General features: G+C 38.7%; 1 protein-coding gene across 5 annotated transcripts in view; it reads left to right on the top strand.

The window, feature by feature from the left end:
• The window catches only part of ARHGAP32 (Rho GTPase activating protein 32), a 207784-nt gene that overhangs the window by 151736 nt on the left and 35696 nt on the right, over window positions 1-20352 (top strand). The window lies entirely within an intron of this gene.

Consider the following 20352-nt stretch of genomic DNA (forward strand, 5'->3'; position numbering starts at 1 on the left):
GATAGCATATTGAAAAGCAGAGACATTACTTTGCCAACAAAGGTCCGTCTAGTCAAGGCTATGGTTTTTCCTGTGGTCATTTATGGATGTGAGAGTTGGACTGTGAAGAAAGCTGAGCCCCAAAGAATTGATGCTTTTGAACTGTGGTGTTGAAGAAGACTCTTGAGAGAGTCCCTTGGACTGCAAGGAGATCCAACCAGTCCATTGTGAAGGAGATCAGCCCTGGGATTTCTTTGGAAGGAATGATGCTAAAGCTGAAACTCCAGTACTTTGGCCACCTCATGCGAAGAGTTGACTCATTGGAAAAGACTCTTGATGCTGGGAGGGATTGGGGGCAGGAGGAGAAGGGGACGACAGAGGATGAGATGGCTGGATGGCATCACTGACTTGATGGACGTGAATCTCAGTGAACTCCGGGAGTTGGTGATGGACAGGGAGGCCTGGCGTGCTGCAATTCATGGGGTCGCAAAGAGTTGGACACGACTGAGCGACTGATCTGATCTGACCCATTTTGAGTTAATTTTTGTGTATGTTTTTGAGGTCCAAGTCCATTGGATATCCAGTTATCTGAGTATGATTTGTTGAAAGGTTATTTCTTCCCTATTTAATTGACTTGACTCCCCTGTAGAGAGTCAGTTGACCTTAGATGCATGAATTTATTTCTAGATTTTCAGTTCTGTTCCATTGATATATATGTCTGTTCTTATTCCAGTACCACCCTGTCTTGATTACCATTGCTTAGTAGTAAATTTTGCAATTGGAAGGTCCTCCAACTTTATTCTTTTTCAGGATTGATTTGGTTTTTCCAGGTGCCTTGCAATTCCACATGAATTTTAGAATCGTCTTGTTCTAAAAGAAGATGGTTGGGATTCTGATAGGAATTTATTGAATCTACAAATCAATTCCAAAAGTATTACCTTCCAGCCAGTATTTAAGTCTTTTGGTCCTTAAACATGGGATTTTTTTCCCATTTGATTAGATCCTTCACGTCATTCAACTTTTTGTAGTTTTTTTTTAAGTTCTGCATATCTGATGTTAAATTTATTTTTATTCTTTTGATGCTTTTGTAAATGGAGTTGTTTTCTTAGTTTCAGTTTCTTATCATTCATTGCAAGTGCATAGAAATACAATTAATTTTGTATCTTAATCTTGTATCCTGAGACTTGAAATGTTTATGAGTTCTGATAGGTTGTTGGTATATTCTATATATAAGATCATGTCATTTGTGAATAGACATGTTTACTTCTTCTTTCCAATATGGATGTTTTTTATGTCTTACTCTTGCCCAGTTGCCCTGGATGTGTTACAGTGTTGAAGTTTTGAGAATAGGCATCCTTGTCTTACTTTTGATCTTTTAAGAGAAGTCATCTAATTGTATGTTGTTATGTAAAAACTTTTAACTGTGCGGTTTTCATAGATGCCCTTTGTCAGGTTGACAAAGTACCCTTCAATTCCTAGTTTGTTGAATGATTTTATCACAAAAGGGTGTTGGATTTTGTCAGATGTCTTTTTTAACGTAATTTTTATTTTTGGCTGTGCTGGGTCTTCGTTGCAGCGTGCGCTCTTCTCTCGTTGTGACGTGTGGGCTTCTTGTTGCGGTGGCTTCTCTAGTTTTTGCAGCATGGGCTCTGGGGCGTGCGAGCTTCAGTAGTTGCAGCTCCCAGGCTCTCGAGCACGGGCTCAACAGCTGTGGCGCATGGGCTTAGTTGCTCCATGGCCTGTGGGATCTTCCCAGACTAGGGATTGAACCCATGTCTATGGCATTGGCAGATGGACTCTTCACCACTGACCCACCAGGGAAGCTCTGTCTGATACTTTTTATCCATCTGAGATGAACATGAGTTTTTGTGGTCACTGCTTTAAAGTTACCAGAATTCTATATCAAAAATTTACTGTTATTTCTTGTATATTATTTTCATGTATTTCTGCTATATAAACTATGTAACTTTTTTAAATTATAAAGTCTTATCTTTGATCATGTTACCTCAGATATACTGTGGACTGTTTTTAAAAATTAGCTTAATATTGGTATTATATCAAATACTTCATCATGTTCTGAATATGAAAGTGAATTTCTAATAGTGATAACCTCTAGCACTTTTAAAACTTGAGAAAGTTAATCAGTTATTGACAGTTCTGGAAAATGGGTTTGTCTGAATAGACCTGTATGGCGTTGTTAATTCTAGATTAGTAGTGATGCATAATGACAGCGCACCTTCAAAAGCTAATATTTAACTTTGATGGGCAACATTGCAGGGTTGGCATAGGGAAATGTGCATGCTTAATACATTTTGAAAAGGATAATGTGAGTTCTATCAGCCTCAGGCTTGTTTCACACTTTAAAACTGTCTTTGCCTTCAGTACAAATAGCTTGAATGTTCTATTTATTTTTAACATTGCCATCTGTCACTGTGAGATACCAGGTCTGAAAGATAGAGCTATAGTTTGAGACTGCAACTTAAAGCTCCATGTATTATTGCACAACAAGGGCAGTAAAGAAAATTTTCCCTTTGGAACTCTTCTTAATGTTCTCAGGATGACCAATTATTTGTGTCTGTAAAAATAAAGTTAATGAATCACCATGTCCTGACCAAGTTAGCACGTATCCATGGTACCTTAAGGAAAAGGGCGTGTGTGGGGTGGGGAGGTGGGGAGGAGAGTTAAGAGGAAGAAAGGTAAACGCTTGTTCCAAAGAAACTGGCGTTTGTTCCGTCCCCACAGGTTCTGCTTTGACAGCTGATGAGGCTGAGGTGAGTGGGAGGAAGAGGAAGGAAGCGCATGAGGACTTCTGTGTGTGTCTCCTGCTTGGCATTTACTGAGCAGTTATTTACTGATATCTTTCTTCAAGTTTTCAGTCTTCTCAGCTGTTGCCTCCGCAGATGTTTCTTCTGCGCACTTCTCTCCCCCTCCACCCCTTCCACATGTCACTCACCTCTCTGATGTTGGCTCACCGTCCTCTCTCCAGCTCACGTGCTTTCTGCTGACCTCTTCTCTCTCTGCAGCCTCTCTTAAGCCCATCTAATGAATTCTGCAGTTCTCGTAGCACTTGTTTTCTTTCTAGGGTCAACATTTGGTCTTTATTAATTTCCATGGTTGAATCCCCCATCTTCCCACCTTATCCACCTTTTCTTCCAGAAAGAAAGAAAGAGTGAGTTTGGGGAGGGAAGGAGTGGGCAGAAGGTGGAGAAAGAGTAAAGAGAAAAGAAAAGTAAAGCTTACTTTAAGGGCATGAGCTTCTAAAAGTGGAGGACTAGAGAATTTAGAAAAACCTCCCCTCTCAAAACAGAAAATCTGGACAGAAATGTAAAAATGTAATATAGTCTCTTTGAAGCATTGGAGAGCTAATAAGGTACTGAACAGTTACTGAGCTAAGATGAAGCAGAAGGAAATCCAGAGAAGTGACCCAGTGTGTGGGGACCTGAGCCCTCAGGCTATCAGTTGATGGAGCAGAGAAAGTCCTGGTGCTCTCAGAACAACCCATGAAGCCCAATAGGGCCGAGTTGTTGATAATGCCCCAAGCTTTAAGTTAGGAGTTGTGTTGAAATTGACAACTGATTCTAAATCGATTCTAAAATTTGTATGGAAATGCAGAGCCCAAAATACCTAAGACAATGTGGAAGAACAAAATTAGTGGAAACTTTATATTATAGACATCAAGACTTACTATTAAAGCTTCACTGATTAAGATACTGAGGTTGATACAAGGATAGACAAATAGAATGGCGGTAAAGAACAGAGTCCAGGAACAAACGTGTACATATATTAATAGGTCCTTGATTTATTCACTGTAGGAGCATTGTGAAAAGGACAGTCATTTCAGTAAATGGTGCTAGCTCTTGAAAATTAAAGATCTGTATGTGAAAGGTAAAACAACAAAACTCCTAGAAGAGAATACAGTGGAATATCTTCATGGGCTATTTTCATGATCTTGAAGTGAAGAAGTGAAGTGAAGTGAAGTTGTTCAGTCATGTCCAACTCTTTGCAATCCCATGGACTGTAGCCAGTCAGGCTCCTCCATCCATGGGATTTTCCAGGCAAGAATACTGGAGTGGGTTGCCATTTCCTTCTCCATCATGATCTTGGTTATACATAAAGCAGTAATCCTAACTGAAAAGCTTAATTATTAAACTTAAAGTTCAGAAAGTAAATTGTAATATACTATTAAGATAGTGAAAAGGGCAAATCACAAAGTGATAAAGATATTTGCAGCACACTTATCTGACCAAGGTCACATAACCAAAGTATGTAAAGAATCAGAAAAGGAGAGATAAACTGATTTTTTTTAATTGCATGAAAACTTGAACAACAGATATCAAAATGCTGAATAAGCACACCACAAGTTGTTCCACATCATGAGTCTTTCAGTTCAGTTCAGTTCAGTTCAGTTGCTCAGTCGTGTCCGACTCTTTGCAACCCCATGAATCGCAGCACGCCAGGCCTCCCTGTCCATCACCAACTCCCGGAGTTCACTCAGACTCACGTCCATTGAGTCAGTGATACCATCTAGCCATCTCATCCTCTGTCATCCCCTTCTCCTTCTGCCCCCAGTCCCTCCCAGCATCAGAGTCTTTTCCAATGAGTCAACTCTTCACATGAGGTGGCCAAAGTACTGGAGTTTCAGCTTTAGCATCATTCCTTCCAAAGAAATCCTAGGGCTGATCTCCTTCAGAATGGACTGGTTGGATCTCTTTGCAGTCCAAGGGACTCTCTCAAGAGTCTTCTCCAACACCACAGTTCAAAAGCATCAATTCTTCGGCGCTCAGCTTTCTTCACATGCAAGTAAAAACTTTATTAACTCATGAAAACACATTCACCAGAATGCTTAAAATTTAAGAGTAGCAATACCCAAAGTTGGCAAGGGTGTAAATCAATGCGAATTCCCATGTACTGCAGGGTAGCGTGATGTAGGACAAGCAGCATTTGGCACTGCCTGCTGAGTTGTACACGTATATACCTTGTGGCCCAGCAGCTCCACTCTTAGGTGTATATGTAGTATGTTCATAGCAACCTTATTCCTAATGTCAAAAAACTAAAGAATTTCAAAGGTATATCCACAGTGGGATAGGTAAATAAAGGCGTGTTCATTCAGTGGATTCCTCCAGTGAAAATGAAATGAGTCATGGCTATGTGCAACGACATGGATGAGTCCCACACAAATATTGAGGCAAAGAAGCCTGATTTACCTACATACTTACACTGTATAATCCCATATATGTAAGGAGAGAGTTCAGAGTCATAGAGTTCGGGGCTGTTGTGTGGTGATAAACTTTAGGCAGTGGTACTTCTGGAGAGGAGAGTGAGCAGGTGGGTAGGAGGGAGGATCTGGAAGTGCTGGTCATGCTCTGTTGGCCCAGGTGGTGATTATACAGAAGCGTGATGACATAGAGCATCTTTTCGTGTGCTTATTGGAGAAATGTCTATTCAAGTCCTTTGTCGATTTTTAATTGGTTACTTCATGTTTTTTAAATATACCTCCCATCTAGGTAAATCCTCCTTACGGTATTGCTTTAATACACAAAGGTTGAAAATCACATTCTCAAAATAGATGTTATACTTCTGTACTGTGAAGTACTCTGCAGCCCTCAAAAGAATGAAGTAGAAGCATATATGCTCACCCAGGGTTTTTTTTTTTTTTTTCTGTGATGTGTTGTTAAATGAAAGAGCAAATCACAGAGCAGTATAGTTCTATTGCAAACTCACAGAGGATCAGGAGGATGCATCCCTCACTGGAGAGGCGCATGAGAGTGCAAATATAGCAACAGACATTTCTTTTTTTTCCATTTGCTTCTGTACTATTTAACTCCTTTACACTGATCATATATTACTCTTTATAGACTATAATCTCCCCTTCACTCCACCCTGTCCAAATAGGTAATTTCTAAGTCTTAATGCAGCCACCCCATAAATAGGTATTTTGTGAAAGCAGATTTAATGCAGATGTTTTATTTAGTTTATATACCTATGTGAAAGGCAGGACAGAGAGGTGAGAGCACGGGCTGCAGCCTTGGGTCTTAATCCCTGTGCCATGTTTTACTGTCCCTGTGCATGTCATTTGGCTTCTCTGATTTTTAATTTCCTCATCTAGGAATTGAGCCAAGATTCATTTGAAGATTAGATGTAAAGCATTTAAAGCCCCCTGGATACTTAATCACTATCAGCTGTTATTATTTTATCAATTTATGGTTATCTACTATGTTATATCATTTAAATTCAGGAGTGTCTAAAATTAGGTCTATTTAGTTTATGTAGAAAACTTATTTAATGTGTTATTTGTTGGTATAAATTTATATGTAAATATTTCACAGTATAACTGTAACAAACAAATTACAGTTGCTTTCATGGGCCCATGGTGTGGAAGGCAGCTTCTTTGGATGGTCACTTGAATAGAGTTTGCATCATAAATTTTTTTGTTAGCAGACATAGAAGGAGCTGAGGTTTTCATTTTGGGGAAAAACAGTGATCAAATGTAATGCTAATGAAATCCTTACATTCATTTAAGAAGTAGTATATAAAGCAACAGCCTGAATTTGTAGAGTAATTTTGAAATTAAAAAGTCCTTGTATTCTTTTAGAAAACTGGCCCTTCAGAATCTTGTTTTTGTTGTTGCTGTTATTTTATTTGCAATTCTGCCTAATTATAGTTTTTTCCCTTTATGGTCATTTGTTTGCTTCTGGACTGTTTGTTTTCTTCCTCTGAGTGTGCAGCACTTCGCTCTTCTGTAACCATGCTTCCTCACTTGTCACTTCAGCGTGAGGCAACCACTCTATAGCAAGTGAAAAGGTTCTGGTTTTTACTTCACCCCACGTGGAACATTGTATTGAATATTCTTCCCATTGAACACGTGCTTACTTTATCGCTCTGGAGGCAGATGTCTTAAGAATCAGATATTAAAATCAGTGCCCTAGGAGGCATTGCTGTAAGATTTAAAGGAGTTCCAAAATGCTAGAATGCCCAGGTATTTTTCTCTCCAAATACATAGATACATCAAGATAATACTTTTCTCACTCTCAGGGAAAAACAGAGAATTCAAAACACCACATGTTTGTAGTTGCCTTAGACTTTTCGAATATTATATTTTTATTAAATTGGACCTTGAACCGATACAGCCTTGCAGGATACTAAGTATGCGGAATGTATTTTTGTTCCCCACACACCCCTTTTTAACTAACAGAGCAACTCAGAAAGACTTCCATGGTGTGCCCGAGGTTTCACAGCTGGCCTGGAGGAGTCTTCTGACCTCTCCTGGTAATCACTGCCCACACCTAGTAGCCCTGGCCTTGCACCAGGTGGATTAAACTCATTTGCGATCATTAAACTAAAAAACCAGAATTTTCCCACCACAGAACACTGAATAGAGGTAAAGTTTATTGTTTCATCTCCCAGAACAAATTATTTATTTAATATCTTTTGGTTTTATTACAACAAGAGAAAATAAAAATGTATTTCTGGAAATGAACAGAACAGTAATTAGGGCAAAAGATGTGTTAAAGGGGAAATGAAGATGAGTGCTTATCAGAACCTACTTCATTAGCTAGTTTTTTTTCAGCCATCATTCTTTCTAAGCCTCTCTAATTAATTAAAAAATATCTTTCAATTGCTCCTCACTGCACATAAGACATACCTCCAGACTTGACTCTGCTGTGTCACTTTCAGCCAACCTCCTCCTCTGTTCTCTGGTTCTGCTCTTTCTCCCTGTGCTCACTAGGCTCTGCTTTGGTGTCCTCCGAACATACCATGTGATTATGTAGCTTTCCCTCTGCTCCTGCTGCCCCTATAGTCAAAATGCCCTCCTTCCCACTCCCCCCGAGTTGATATTTTCCTTGTATTTAGACTCAGGCCATAATCTTCTTGTGCATGAAAGCTCCACTGACCAGCTCTCCCTGGCCCATCTCTCCCTGACCAGCTCTCCCTGCCCATTATCCCCAGGCCTGCGTCCTGTTTGCCCCCGTGTCAGATCTAATAGCAGCTGTTTCCCTTGCTCACTAAGTTGCCATCTCCTCATTGGTGACAAATGTGTCTCATTCATCCTTGTCTCCCCCACAGGGTATGTGCACACCGGATGCACAATTAATGCCTGTGGAATTAGTCTATCTTAATGTTTACTACTAAAATAAAACTTCAGAATACAACCTTTATAACGTGTAATCCCTGACTTCAGAAAACCCCGGTGATTTCCCTTTGTGCCAGAATTATATACTGAATCTTTAGCCTGGAATTTAAGATGCTCCATAAAATACCGGAACATTTATGTTTGTAACCTGTTTTTCCCATTTCTCATCTCTACTCAGCATCAATAATATGTTTCCTTATTCTCTGCTTGGTTGTACTTTGGGTTCCCCCGCTTCTATGCCTGTGGTCTCTCTTCTGCGTGAGATGACTTACTCTGTTCTTCACAGAGGCCCCTTGGGCCCCAAACTTGAATGTACATTCAACCTGCCTGGGAGAGAGAGTTAGATCATGTAGATCATGATTCACTAGGGTGGGGCCTGATGTTCTGTATGTTTAAGAAGCTCCCAGGTAATTCCATAATACTGGTCCTAAGACTATGTTTTGAATAACAAAGGCCTACAGCCTACAGTAGCTGTTCCTTGTGTCACTCATTTGGAAACAGAGTTTGGTAATAAGTTAGCTTATTTTGAATTTTATACTTCACTTTTTGTGTGTCTTTTTTCTTAACCCAGAATTGCTTCTGGATAGATAGTCTATTGTATATTAATTTGCATCCTTTATACATAGCATTTGTTTTAAAACAGCTGATCAATAATTATGAATAAGCATAATTTCTACTACTAGTATCAAAGATGTTTCTTAAACTCCCATTTAGGCCTTAGCCAGTGCTTGGGGTAGGTTCAGTCTAATCCTTGCCATATATAAAGCAACTTTTCCATTTCTGATCATTTCCAGTATTCATTCATTCAGTGATCAAACATTTACTGAGTGCATACCGAGTACTAGGGCTAAAATAGTGGACACAACAAACAAAAATATTGTCATTTTGCTGTTTGTATTCAAGTTGATGAGAGGGAAAGAAAAAGGCAAATATATTAAACATACACTAAGGTAGGTAAGTGCTGTAGAGAAAAATGAAGCCTAGAAGTGAGGTTAGAAAGTACTGGGATGTGGTTCCTGTGGGGCTGTAATTTCAGAGGAGGAGAGTGGAGTGGTCAGGGAGGGGTTTATTAGAAAGTAATGTGAAAGTGAAAGTCGCTCATTTGTTTTTTGTGACTCCATGGATAGTCCCTGGAATTCTCCAGGCCAGAATACTGGAGCCTTTCCCTTCTCCGGGGGATCTTCCCAACCCAGGGATCAAACGAGGTCTCTCACGTCGCAGGCAGATTCTTTACCAGCTGAGCCACAAGGAGAAACCCAAGAATACTGGAGTAGTTAGCCTATCCCTTCTCTAGGGGATCTTCTTGACCAAGTAATTGAACTGGGGTCTCCTGCATTGCAGGCAGATTCTTTACCAACTGAGCTATCAGGGAAGCCCCATTAGAAGGTAACTTTGGGAGCCAAGACCTAAAGGAGTTGAGGAGTAGGGATAAGCACTTACTTGTGGGAAGAGCTTTCCAGAGAGGAAACTGCAAGTGTAAGGACACTGAGCAGCATGTGTCCGGGCTTGTTAAAGACTCAGCAGGAAGGCCGGTTTGACTAGAGCAGTGAGTGAAGACGTGGGTGAGGTCTGGAGGTGGAAGGGCATCAGATTCTCCTTGGGGCTTGGGTGCCACTGTGTGGATCTGGACTTTCGTTTAAAGCTAGATGGGAAGACGTGAGAAGGTTTTGAGCAGAGAAAATTCTATCATAAAAATTACCCAAATTATTCAGACCCTTGACAGTTTGTCTGTAAATTCTACCAGTTTCATGGCCAAAAACACACCCAGAATCAGATCACATTTCACTCCATTGACAGCGACCCTCCTGATAGAATGACTAGAAAGTAGCCTTTGCCTTCTCAGGGAATTCTCTTGTTGCCCCCACTAGCCACATAGACCCATCTTAGATCTTCACAGGATAACCTCCATTTTGTAAAATGCAAGAAGAAAATAACAGGTGACCTCTCCATCAGCAGTCATTGAAAGACAGAGCATGATGCTTTTTAGTGAGCCACATTTTAAACTTTGTATTTTAGAATAATTATAGTCTCAGACAAAGTTACCAAAATAGTACAGAGAGGTCCCATATAGTCAAAGCCCAACTTCTCCCAGTTGTCACACCTCACATATCTATACTGTACATCATCAAAGCCAGGAAACGACACTGTCACCATGCAGTGAAACAGATTACAGACTTCAGTCCACTTTCACCGAGGTTTGCACACACTCATATTCTTAGCTGTATTTTCACATGGCAGAAAATGCAGCCTGTGAGTTTCAGGTGAGGGTTATTTTGTCATTCTCCTGCACTCAGGAGAGCTACCGTCTAATTTATTTATCCCACCTGTGCTCGTATGTTGGGGAGCACGAGGGGCTCTTGAGTTGCACTGAGTGTCGCCCAGATGGCTTCTCTACAGCATGGGCTCCCCGTCACCCTGCCCCCTTTTCCCTTTCCCCTTCCTCTTCCTGTTGGGCCCCTACCCTTGTGTGTTCAGTGCTGAGGGAGGGAGCGGGGAGGAGGGGTGGCTGCGCCTTTTCCACCATGAATGAACTCTTGGGAGCTTCATTTCCTATTCATCAAAATCCATAAGTCCACAGCTGTTCCAATGAAAAAAAATCCACATGTTTTGTTCCTGTCGTGCTCTGGATTTCTCTGTGGTCTCTCATATTGTGAAATCACATCAATTCATTGTTTTTCTTATTGTGGCCTACCATTTATCAACACTCCTTTATTCAGAACTGTGACCAGAGAGGAAAGAATGATAAATACTCCCCAGGCATCTTGAATTCAGCAATTCCTGCTTGTGTGACCTTGGCTTCCTCATCTCTAAGACGGGAATAGTGTTCAATCAACTTCATAGTGTTGTAATGAAGACTGTCTATAAATTATTTAGAATCTTTCTGGCAAATGAAACATCATTTTGTTTACTAGGAACAAGTGTCTGAACATGATTTATATTGGTATTGGTGAAAAGTCATTTAGAACAGAAAATATTAATTTAATATTAATATTTTAATATCTTCCAATCCATTTATTTTTTCATATCTAATTGGGTTAACAGTACAGTACATGGAGAAGGCAATGGCACCCCACTCCAGTACTCTTGCTTGGAAAATCCCATGGACGGAAGAGCCTGGTAGGCTGCAATCCATGGGGTCGCTAAGAGTCCGACACAACTGAGCGACTTCACTTTCACTTTTCGCTTTCATGCGTTGGAGAAGGAAATGACAGCCCACTCCAGTGTTCTTGCCTGGAGAATCCCAGGGACAGGGGAGCCTGGTGGGCTGCCGTCTCTGGGGTCGCACAGAGTTGGACACGACTGAAGTGACTTAGCATACCCCTGGAGAAGGAAATGGCAACCCGCTCCAGTACTCTTGCCTGGAAAATCCCATGGACTGAGAAGCCTGGTAGGCTACAGTCCATGGGGTCGCAAAGAGTTGGACACGACTGACGACTGAGCGACTTCACTTTCACTTTCACTGCTATTTAGTATAAATATTGAATCTTTTCAATACTTATATAAGTAGAGCTACAATTTTAACATTTGGCAGTGCATAAAGGAGGAGGTCATAATCAGAAACATTTAATAATGGATTTTTTTTGTATTGAAGTATAGTTGATCATGTGCAATTCTTATTTTTTAATTCTGAAAAAAACTTTTCATGTTTTAAAACTTTTCATTTGCATATTAAAAAATTGTGTATTCCAGTCTCAGAATTTTTCATGCAAAGGCAGTACATTGATAATTATACATTGATAATTTTTTTGTCTGAGTAGAAAGCAATCACGACTCATTATCAGCAAAGATATTCAGAGTTATGTTCTCCCAGCCTGTCACTGCCAGTTTAATGATTCAGCCTTTTGTAGATAGTACTTCCTGCTAGATCAGTTTTTTTTTTTTATTTTAATTGGGTGTAAATACCATCATTTTTATAGAATACATTGTCTCCCATATGGATAGCAAATATAAACAACCGAATAGTCAGTGACTTTTTAAAAAGTTAAAGTATTAATTATCAGTTTAGTCCTAGTGTTTTCTGAGCAGATTTGTACCTGTGTGAAGTGGGTGGGTGGAGTTATCCTGGTGAAGCCTGTTCTGCAAGTGTAGTTGGGCTGCGGCGTCTCTGCTGTGTTGGAAAGCAGGACATGCAAAGAAGAGGTTTAAGCTCCTGCAGGCAGAGCTCTCCCGTGCACACAAACCACTTTGCTTGACTAAAGACCAGAAACCGGGGCTAAGGAAACTGCTGGGAGCAGAGCTGGAAGCTCCGCGTGCTGGGAAGGTCTGACTGGGAGTCACCCTGCGGTGGTGGTTAAGTCGGAGCCGGTGTGACTGTCATTCATTCTGCACGGAATGCAGAGCCACGGCGTCCTGTCGAGCCTACTGCCGGGTGCAGCCATTTGGAATAATTTTAATTGTTGATCCTAAAACCTGTGCCACAGCGAGAGGTAAGGACATCTCAGTCAGTTATTCAAGTGTTTGACAAATATTTCACTGAGACTATTTTTTATATTGCATTTGGGCACGTATTTCCTTGGCTGCTTTTAGGTGACTGGCTAATTATTTAACTAGCCACAAATGGAATGACTGAGCTTTAACTTTTGGCATGGTTGTAGAGAGGTGATCATTTTTTGAAGTAGATTTAACTATGTAGGTATTATCTCTTACTTTCCTAGGTTCAGGAAATACTTACTTTAAAATTTCAGATCAGCTTGTTTCTTAATGCTTTCCATACCTCAGGTTAATGTACAAAAGTTTGCATGTTAAAAGAACATACCTGTTTCATAAGCAGCAAATATATGTCATATTAAATTTTTTTTTTCCTGCTGGGTAAATAACATCTCAGTTATTGACAGATAGAAAATAGGCAGCACTGATTTACTGTAAAGAATTTGGTAGTCTGTATAGACTGTTCAAATTAGCACAAGGAAGTAATCCTTCTGCCCGTTTATCTTCAGATATTTTTTTCCTCATTGGCATTAGTAAGGACAGCTATCTCTATCCGTGATATATTTGCATTAATTCTTTTTTCCCTCTTGCACAGACTTTCTTACCATCAGGGTAGTACTCCATATTTATATGGTGCTTCTTCAGATCTTGGTTATAAATGCTTTTCATTAAGATAACATGGAGACCACAGTTTTCTCTGAATCACAGACTAGCCCTGTTAAGAAATTGAACATTTTTCTTTGCTACTACTGTTTAAATAATATTGATATTTTGATTTTCAAAACCACAAATGGAGAAAGCTCAGAATTTAGAGCTCCTTTTCACTGTCAACTTTTAAAGAAGCACCAGTTGCTCATATGATAATGGTTTGCAACTGTAACTTCTTTTTTAGCATATTGTGTAGTACTATATGATATTCAAGATGAGAGAGCAGAAATGTAAAGTCTCTTAGGTTAAGTTTGCACATAAGACAATTATACAAGCAGAAACTAGAAAATGGCCCTGTGTTTGTGTGCACCTTTCCTTAGTGACCTCAGCCCTGAATTCAGGAGGTAAGACCAGATATGATCAAGCCTGGTTTGTAAAGCCGACTCAGGTTGTGGTTAGCCCTGTACCTCGGAGGATTCTACAAGTCTTCAAAGAAATTGCAGTGGAGAAACAACTCCTGTTTATTGACACATGCAGAGTTAAATGGTTGGCATTTGTAATTTCATATGAGCATTGTAGTAACCCTGAGTGATGCTGCTGCTGCTGCTAAGTTGCTTCAGTCACGTCTGACTCTGTGCAGCCAGCCCATAGATGGCAGCCCACCAGGCTTCCCCATCCCTGGGATTCTCCAGGCAAGAACACTGGAGTGGGTTGCCATTTCCTTCTCCAATGCATGAAAGTGAAAAGTGAAAGTGAAGCTGCTCAGTCGTGTCCGACATGCAGCGATCCCATGGACTGCAGCCAACCAGGCTCCTCCATCCATGGATTTTCCAGGCAAGAGTACTGGAGTGGGTTGCCATTGCCTTCTCTGACCCTGAGTGATAGATATTGTTATTGCCATTCTCACTGTGTGTTTGAGGGAACTGGACTTAAATAGGTCATTTGCTCAAGACCTTGCATGTGGTAAGTGATTAGAGAGTAGATTCCAGCCCTCAGGTCTATCTGACTCCAAGGTCCAAGTTCTTATTTCCCAGGCCAAAAGTTAGATCTTCCGTAAAGCAGGCTTCTGAGCCATCTGCCTTTAAATAGAGTTCTCCTTTTCTGTTCTTTCTTCTTCAGTTATGGGATGTTTCTGCTCCAGCTCCTGCAGAAGGAAAAGATGGGAAGGGAAGGGGGAAATTATCTACACAAACAAAACCCACCCCGATCATATCAGTGTTCCACACCAAACTTCATAGTTTAATAAAGTGCACAGGGTTTTTTGACATCAAAGTGAATATGATTACATTTTAATCTAATAAAAAAAATAATTTCAAGAAAACAATTTTCACACTGTTAAGATTAAGGTTCAACATGTTCATATTTCTAGAACTTCAGCAATAGAATTTAAATTAATTTTTATTGGAGTATCATTGCTTTACAGTGTTGTGTTAGTTTCTACTGCAAAGTAAATCAGCTGTATGTATGTCCCCCTTTTCTTGGATTTCCTTCCCATTTAGTTTTTTTATAGTTCTCTTACTTTTGATGTTACTGAATTCCTAAGAATCTGTGCTTATTCCAGTCTTAATTTATAAGACAGATATATAAATCAGTGTTCTCCTAAAATAGTACTAGTTTTTAAGCTTCGTATCAAGTAGTACTAGTTCACCTGGGAAAAATGAGAGCCCAGATTATTTAAAAATCCTCAGCAGAGATGCTTCTACAGTCTTTTTATTATAACCCATTCTAGTATTAGAATCCTTTAGTGTCAGGAATTTATATCCACCTCATGTTTCCTCCCACTCTCCTCTGCTAAAATGCAAATCTTTTTGTTCTGTATTTAGAAATGAAATTAGTCAAGAGGCTTTTATATAATAACTGAGGTGGTAAAGCTACCGAGATAAAAAAAAAATTTTTACTTTGTTTTTGTACAGAGTTGAAGAACAAAACCAATCACATTTATTGTTTTAATTTGTAATTTAAAATTTAAAAATAAAAGTCAGTACCAGTTTAGCAAGAAAAATGTAAAATTTACTTATATTACCCTAAAATTACATAAGCTAAATTTGAGCCTTCTTTCATGTTTGTTACTAAAATTTGTAAGTCCCAGAAAAGTAAACGTATGATGTGAATAAGAAGACTGTCCTGATCATACCCTAATGCCCATTTTCCCAAGGAAACGATGATTTTTGAAGCTCTTATCATAGTATGCCCTTCGTGGTTTATCTATCACTGTTTATGTCCTGCCCTGGGAAGAGCAGCAGTATGAAGTTGCTTTGGTTTCATTCTTAACTCTGAGAAAGAGATATTTTTATTCAAACACCCAAGTATTTTAGTGGAACACAGGCATGCTGTTCCATGTAAGAGTTGTATTGGATATTCTGAAGAAGCAGTTTGTTGCCAGTTTTCTGCTTCTTTTTCCTAATGAACTGTTCTTACCTCCTCTATGTCTGAACAGCTCTTCTTTAAAATTTACTACAGATTTATTTTCTAGATCTGTTAGTTTCACCCATTTGCACTCCTGTCTGTTATGCCTTTTGAAATGCCTCCTCTTCTCTGCTATGAGTAAATGGAAACCTGTTTGACTTAGGTAACTGTTGGTAGCTTCCGCTCGCGGTGTGTGCACGCATGCTCAGTTGCTCAGTTGTGTCCGACTCTTTGCGACCTTTGGGACTGTAGCCCGCCAGAATTCTCCAGGCAAGAATACTGGAGTGGGCTGCCATTTCCTCCTCCAGGGGATCTTCCTGACCCAGGGATCTCTTGTGTCTCCTGCATTGACAGACAGGTTCTTTACCATGGCGCCACCTGGGAAGCCCCATTAGTAGCTTTCCAGGTTTTCAAACAAGAGCCATTACTGGCAGAGCTATTTTATATTCAGTATTGCATGCACAGGACATTTCTCAAATACCTGGTTTCCTCCTTTGAGGTTGGAATGTACAGATGCCAGAACCCTTCCCGCGGCCACATTCCAGGCCTCATCCCGGCCTGCACTGGTCCCCGGTGTGACCCCAGCAGCTGCCACACACAGCAGTCTGAGAACTGTGTTTTTTCTCTTATTTCCAAAATTGTTTATGATTCTGTACTTTCTCATTCCATAATAACTTCAACAGTATGTTAAGATTTAATACTCAAATTTATCTACACATTTTCTTGGACATCTGCTTTGGGATGGATGGAGGCCAGTGAATCCCAAGGCTGAAATTGCTTTATTCTTGCTTTAAAAACTAGCAGGAAACTCAGTAGTTCCTAGAGAGACAGCAAATATTTTACATTTTGAATATCAACCTGATAGAATATATTTTCAGAAATTCAGGATATTTAGAAAATATTCACTTTTCTTCTCTTACTATAGTGAATTCCTGAAACTTAGTTCAAAAATTAATCTTTATAAAATATATGGCACTTTTTCTAGTACAAAGAGTATTATAAATGGCCATTGTAGTGTTCACCAGGGACTTGCTAACAGATCAGAGAAACAGTATATCATATGGCATGATCAACAACTGGGAATGTTTTTAACAATTAAAGACTGTATGCTTGTGCTTCAAGTTCTGGAAATAGTTAAAAGTATGTTGTATAAATGATGTATGTAAGGACTCCTTATTTCTAAATTTTCATGGAGAAAAATAAAATAATTAAAGCAATTCAACTTTAAAAAACTAAACTTAATATACTGTGCTTGAAATAATAACATTTAACAATGGTCTTCCTATTTTAAATTTTTATAGCAGCCTTTTCCAAGATAATTTAGAAAGCTGAATGTATTTTGTTATATAGCTGTCCAGTGGAATTTTAAATTATGTCCTTTTTTCCTCCTGATAAATTTTCCTAAAGCAAAGACATTTCCCACAGACTCTAGAGCTTTCTCTGCTTTTCTAACTTTATACTTTCTCAGAGTGTTTCTTGATTCCTCAAGTATTTCCATTGAAATCTAGAATTCATAAATCGCCTAAACTTCTCATGCTTGATATTATTAAACTGAGATCTAAACTAGCTACTTACCTTGTCTCAAAGTTTGCAGCAATTTATCGGCCAAATCAGGACTTAAACTACATCTCTGCATTCCTGGTCCAGTATGCTTCCACTTGCTCTTGCCTGCCCAATAATAGGCATGTTTGGATGGGCAGCCTTCATTGGACCATTTTATTATTGAAAGTTGAAAGTTTAGTCGCTTAGTCATGTCCGACTCTTTGCAATGCCACGGACTGTAGGCTACCAGGCTCCTCTGTCCATGGGATTTTCTTTTTTTTTTTTTTTTAATTTTATTTTATTTTTAAACTTTACATAATTGTATTAGTTTTGTCCATGGGATTTTCCAGGCAAGAGTACTAGAGTGGGTTGCCATTTCCTTCTCCAGAGGATCTCCCCAACTCAGGGATCGAAGCCGGGTCTCCTACATTGTAGGCAGACACTTTACCTTCTGAGCCACCAGGGAAGTCCTTGTTTTATTATTAGAAAGACCTAAAAGCTTTCAGTTTCTGAACTATTGGTTTAGTATGGTTTCTAAATCTTCAAATAGGATTGCTAACATTTTATCCTTGGTGAATATTTTTACCACGTACAAAAGCTATATATTTAGATATTATAGAATAGCACCAAATAAACTAAAGAAAAGGAATTGAATTATGAGATTAGGTCATCTTAATAATTAGAGCTGGATACAGGAAAGATATTAAGGTATAGAAAGAAAAGGTATGAAGTATCATTATTCTGATAACCTTATTATATTTAAGTTATTATTTTGAATGTAATGGGAGATGAATTAGATTTTATTTAGCATACCTCATCTGACAGATAGAAAATTTGAATGATCAGATACTGGTTTGTATTTGAATTTAAATCATTTAGAATGTGAGGCTAACTGAAACTGAATTTAAATTAGCTCGTGTAAAGCACTGAAGCATAGTAGACCCTCAGTACATGTTAACTATTCTGTAATGTTATGATATTACTCTAATTTCTGAGTTTTCCTTCAGGTTTCATTGGAGATTAGGTTTAGGGTTCAGTTTGTCTTTTTCTTTCTCTTGCCTTTGTAGGACTGGGAACAGGCCAGTGAGATGGCAGGTCTAACAAGACCAGAAAATGTACAGAGATAAAAATAGAATCAGTGACAGAATTTCTTAGATGCGTCCTTATTCCATCACATGAAAACCTACTTTGAGTTTGGTTTGCAAGAAACTCTCAGAGGGTATTTTTTGTAAGACAAAAAGATACAACATTTTCAGTCATTGGATTAAAGAAGTTCTTTTATATCATTATTCATCTCTTTATTGATATTAAAGCTCTTCTATATTATGAAAAAAGAAAAGTTAGAAGAGGTTCTATACCTCAGGTACTGGAAAAAGTGTTTTTTTTTTTTAGTTCAGTTTATTTAATATTTGAGTCACATATAATCTAGCTCATCCAGAATTTTTTCTTTAAAAGCTTGTCAAATTATTACTCTAGTGAATCAGTTTAATTTCCAAGTCCATTTATTTTCAAATAAAAACTTTTTTGGTTTAGTGTAAAATTAATTGATATACTCAAAGCTATAAACTAAGTAAGAATTATGTCATATTTTTTCCAGCATGAGTGCTGACTTAACTGGTTCAAAAGTTATGTTTCTGAGTTGCCCACAGATCCTTTCAGGACATATGACAGTGTATGCTAAAAATAAGTTGATTTTGACAACTCTTCCCAATATCCCTTTTAATAAATTTGAAAATACTAAGTAGCATAGCTCACCTCAGCTATTTAAGACTGTCAGTGGAAAGATATGGCATGTTTCTTTGCTTCTATTTAAGACATTAGCAACCTAATACAGTTTTTTTTTTATTTTTAGAATTCTTTATGTACACTTGTACCCTGTAGAATTCTTTTATGTTTGAGTTTTTTATTGAAAGCCACTGCTGATATGTTTACAGGATTCCTATGTTTATTACAGTTTCTAAGGGAGAATTTTGCCTCAGCTTAAGGCTTTAGTTTTTGATATTGCCACTTGCCTCTCCAGTCTGATGTACTCATTTACATCCCTGCAACAGATGCGAGGCAAGCAGGAGCACAGGAGGTTTATCACATGAGTATAAAAGCAAAACTTTAAAAGTACCTACAGTTGTCCCCAGTGGCTCGGTAATAAAGAGTCTGCCTTCAATGCAGGAGATGTGGCAGGAACCTCGGGTTCAATCCCTGGGTTGGAAAGATCCCCTGGAGAAGGGCATGGCAACCCACTCCAGTATTCTTGCCTGGAGAATCCTATGGACAGAGGAACCTGGTGGGCTATAGTCCATAGGGGTCACAAAGAGTCTGACATGACTGAAGCGACTTAACACAAGCAGGATGGTTGTCACATTCAAAACTTAAAAATTGAGCACATGTATACCTGTGGCGGATTCATTTTGATATATGGCAAAACCAATAGAATATTGTAAAGTTAAAAAATAAAATAAAATATAAAAAAAAACTTAAAAATTAAACAAGGCAAACTAAATGATTATCTTCATAGATACAGAGAAATCATTTGATAAAAGTCAATACTTGTTCATTTTATATATTTTGACAATTAAAAATAGGGAGTTTTTAAAAAATCTGTTTAATGTTTCTATCCAAAAACCCAAGAAAATTTTATTCTTAATGGTGAGATATAAGCAATCTATTTAGATCAAGAACAAGATCATCGTTTATTCAAGGTTCAGAAAAATTAAACAAAAAGAAATAAGTGGAAAGGAAGAAATAAATCTGTGTTACTTACAGATGATTGTCTACAAATCCAGCACGGTTGCTGAATGAAAGATAGATTAATACAATGACAACAGCAGCACCTAAATTTAAAATTTTTTTTTGTTCAGCAGAAAACAAAAAAAACCTTTATATTTAATTCTCAAAACAATCCTGTTAGGTACTTACTATTTTTAATGTTTTCATAGAAGAGGAAAATGAAGGTCTGAGAATTGGGTACCTTGTCCACAGTCATACAGCTGGAAGCTGCAGAGACGTGGTTGGAACCCTAGTAATCTGACACACCCTGATACATGTGTTTCTGTTTTGTCATTGCTGTTCAGTCACTCGGTTGTATCTGACTCTTTGTCACTCCATGGACTGCAGTATGCCAGGCTTCCCTGTCCTTCACCATCTCCCGGAGTGTGCTCTAACTCATGTCCACTGAGTCGGTGATGCCATCCAACTATCTCGTCCAGTAATCAGTTATTAGA

Source organism: Bubalus kerabau, chromosome 5 (genome assembly GCF_029407905.1).
Source record: "Bubalus kerabau isolate K-KA32 ecotype Philippines breed swamp buffalo chromosome 5, PCC_UOA_SB_1v2, whole genome shotgun sequence".
Lineage (NCBI taxonomy): Eukaryota > Metazoa > Chordata > Mammalia > Artiodactyla > Bovidae > Bubalus > Bubalus kerabau.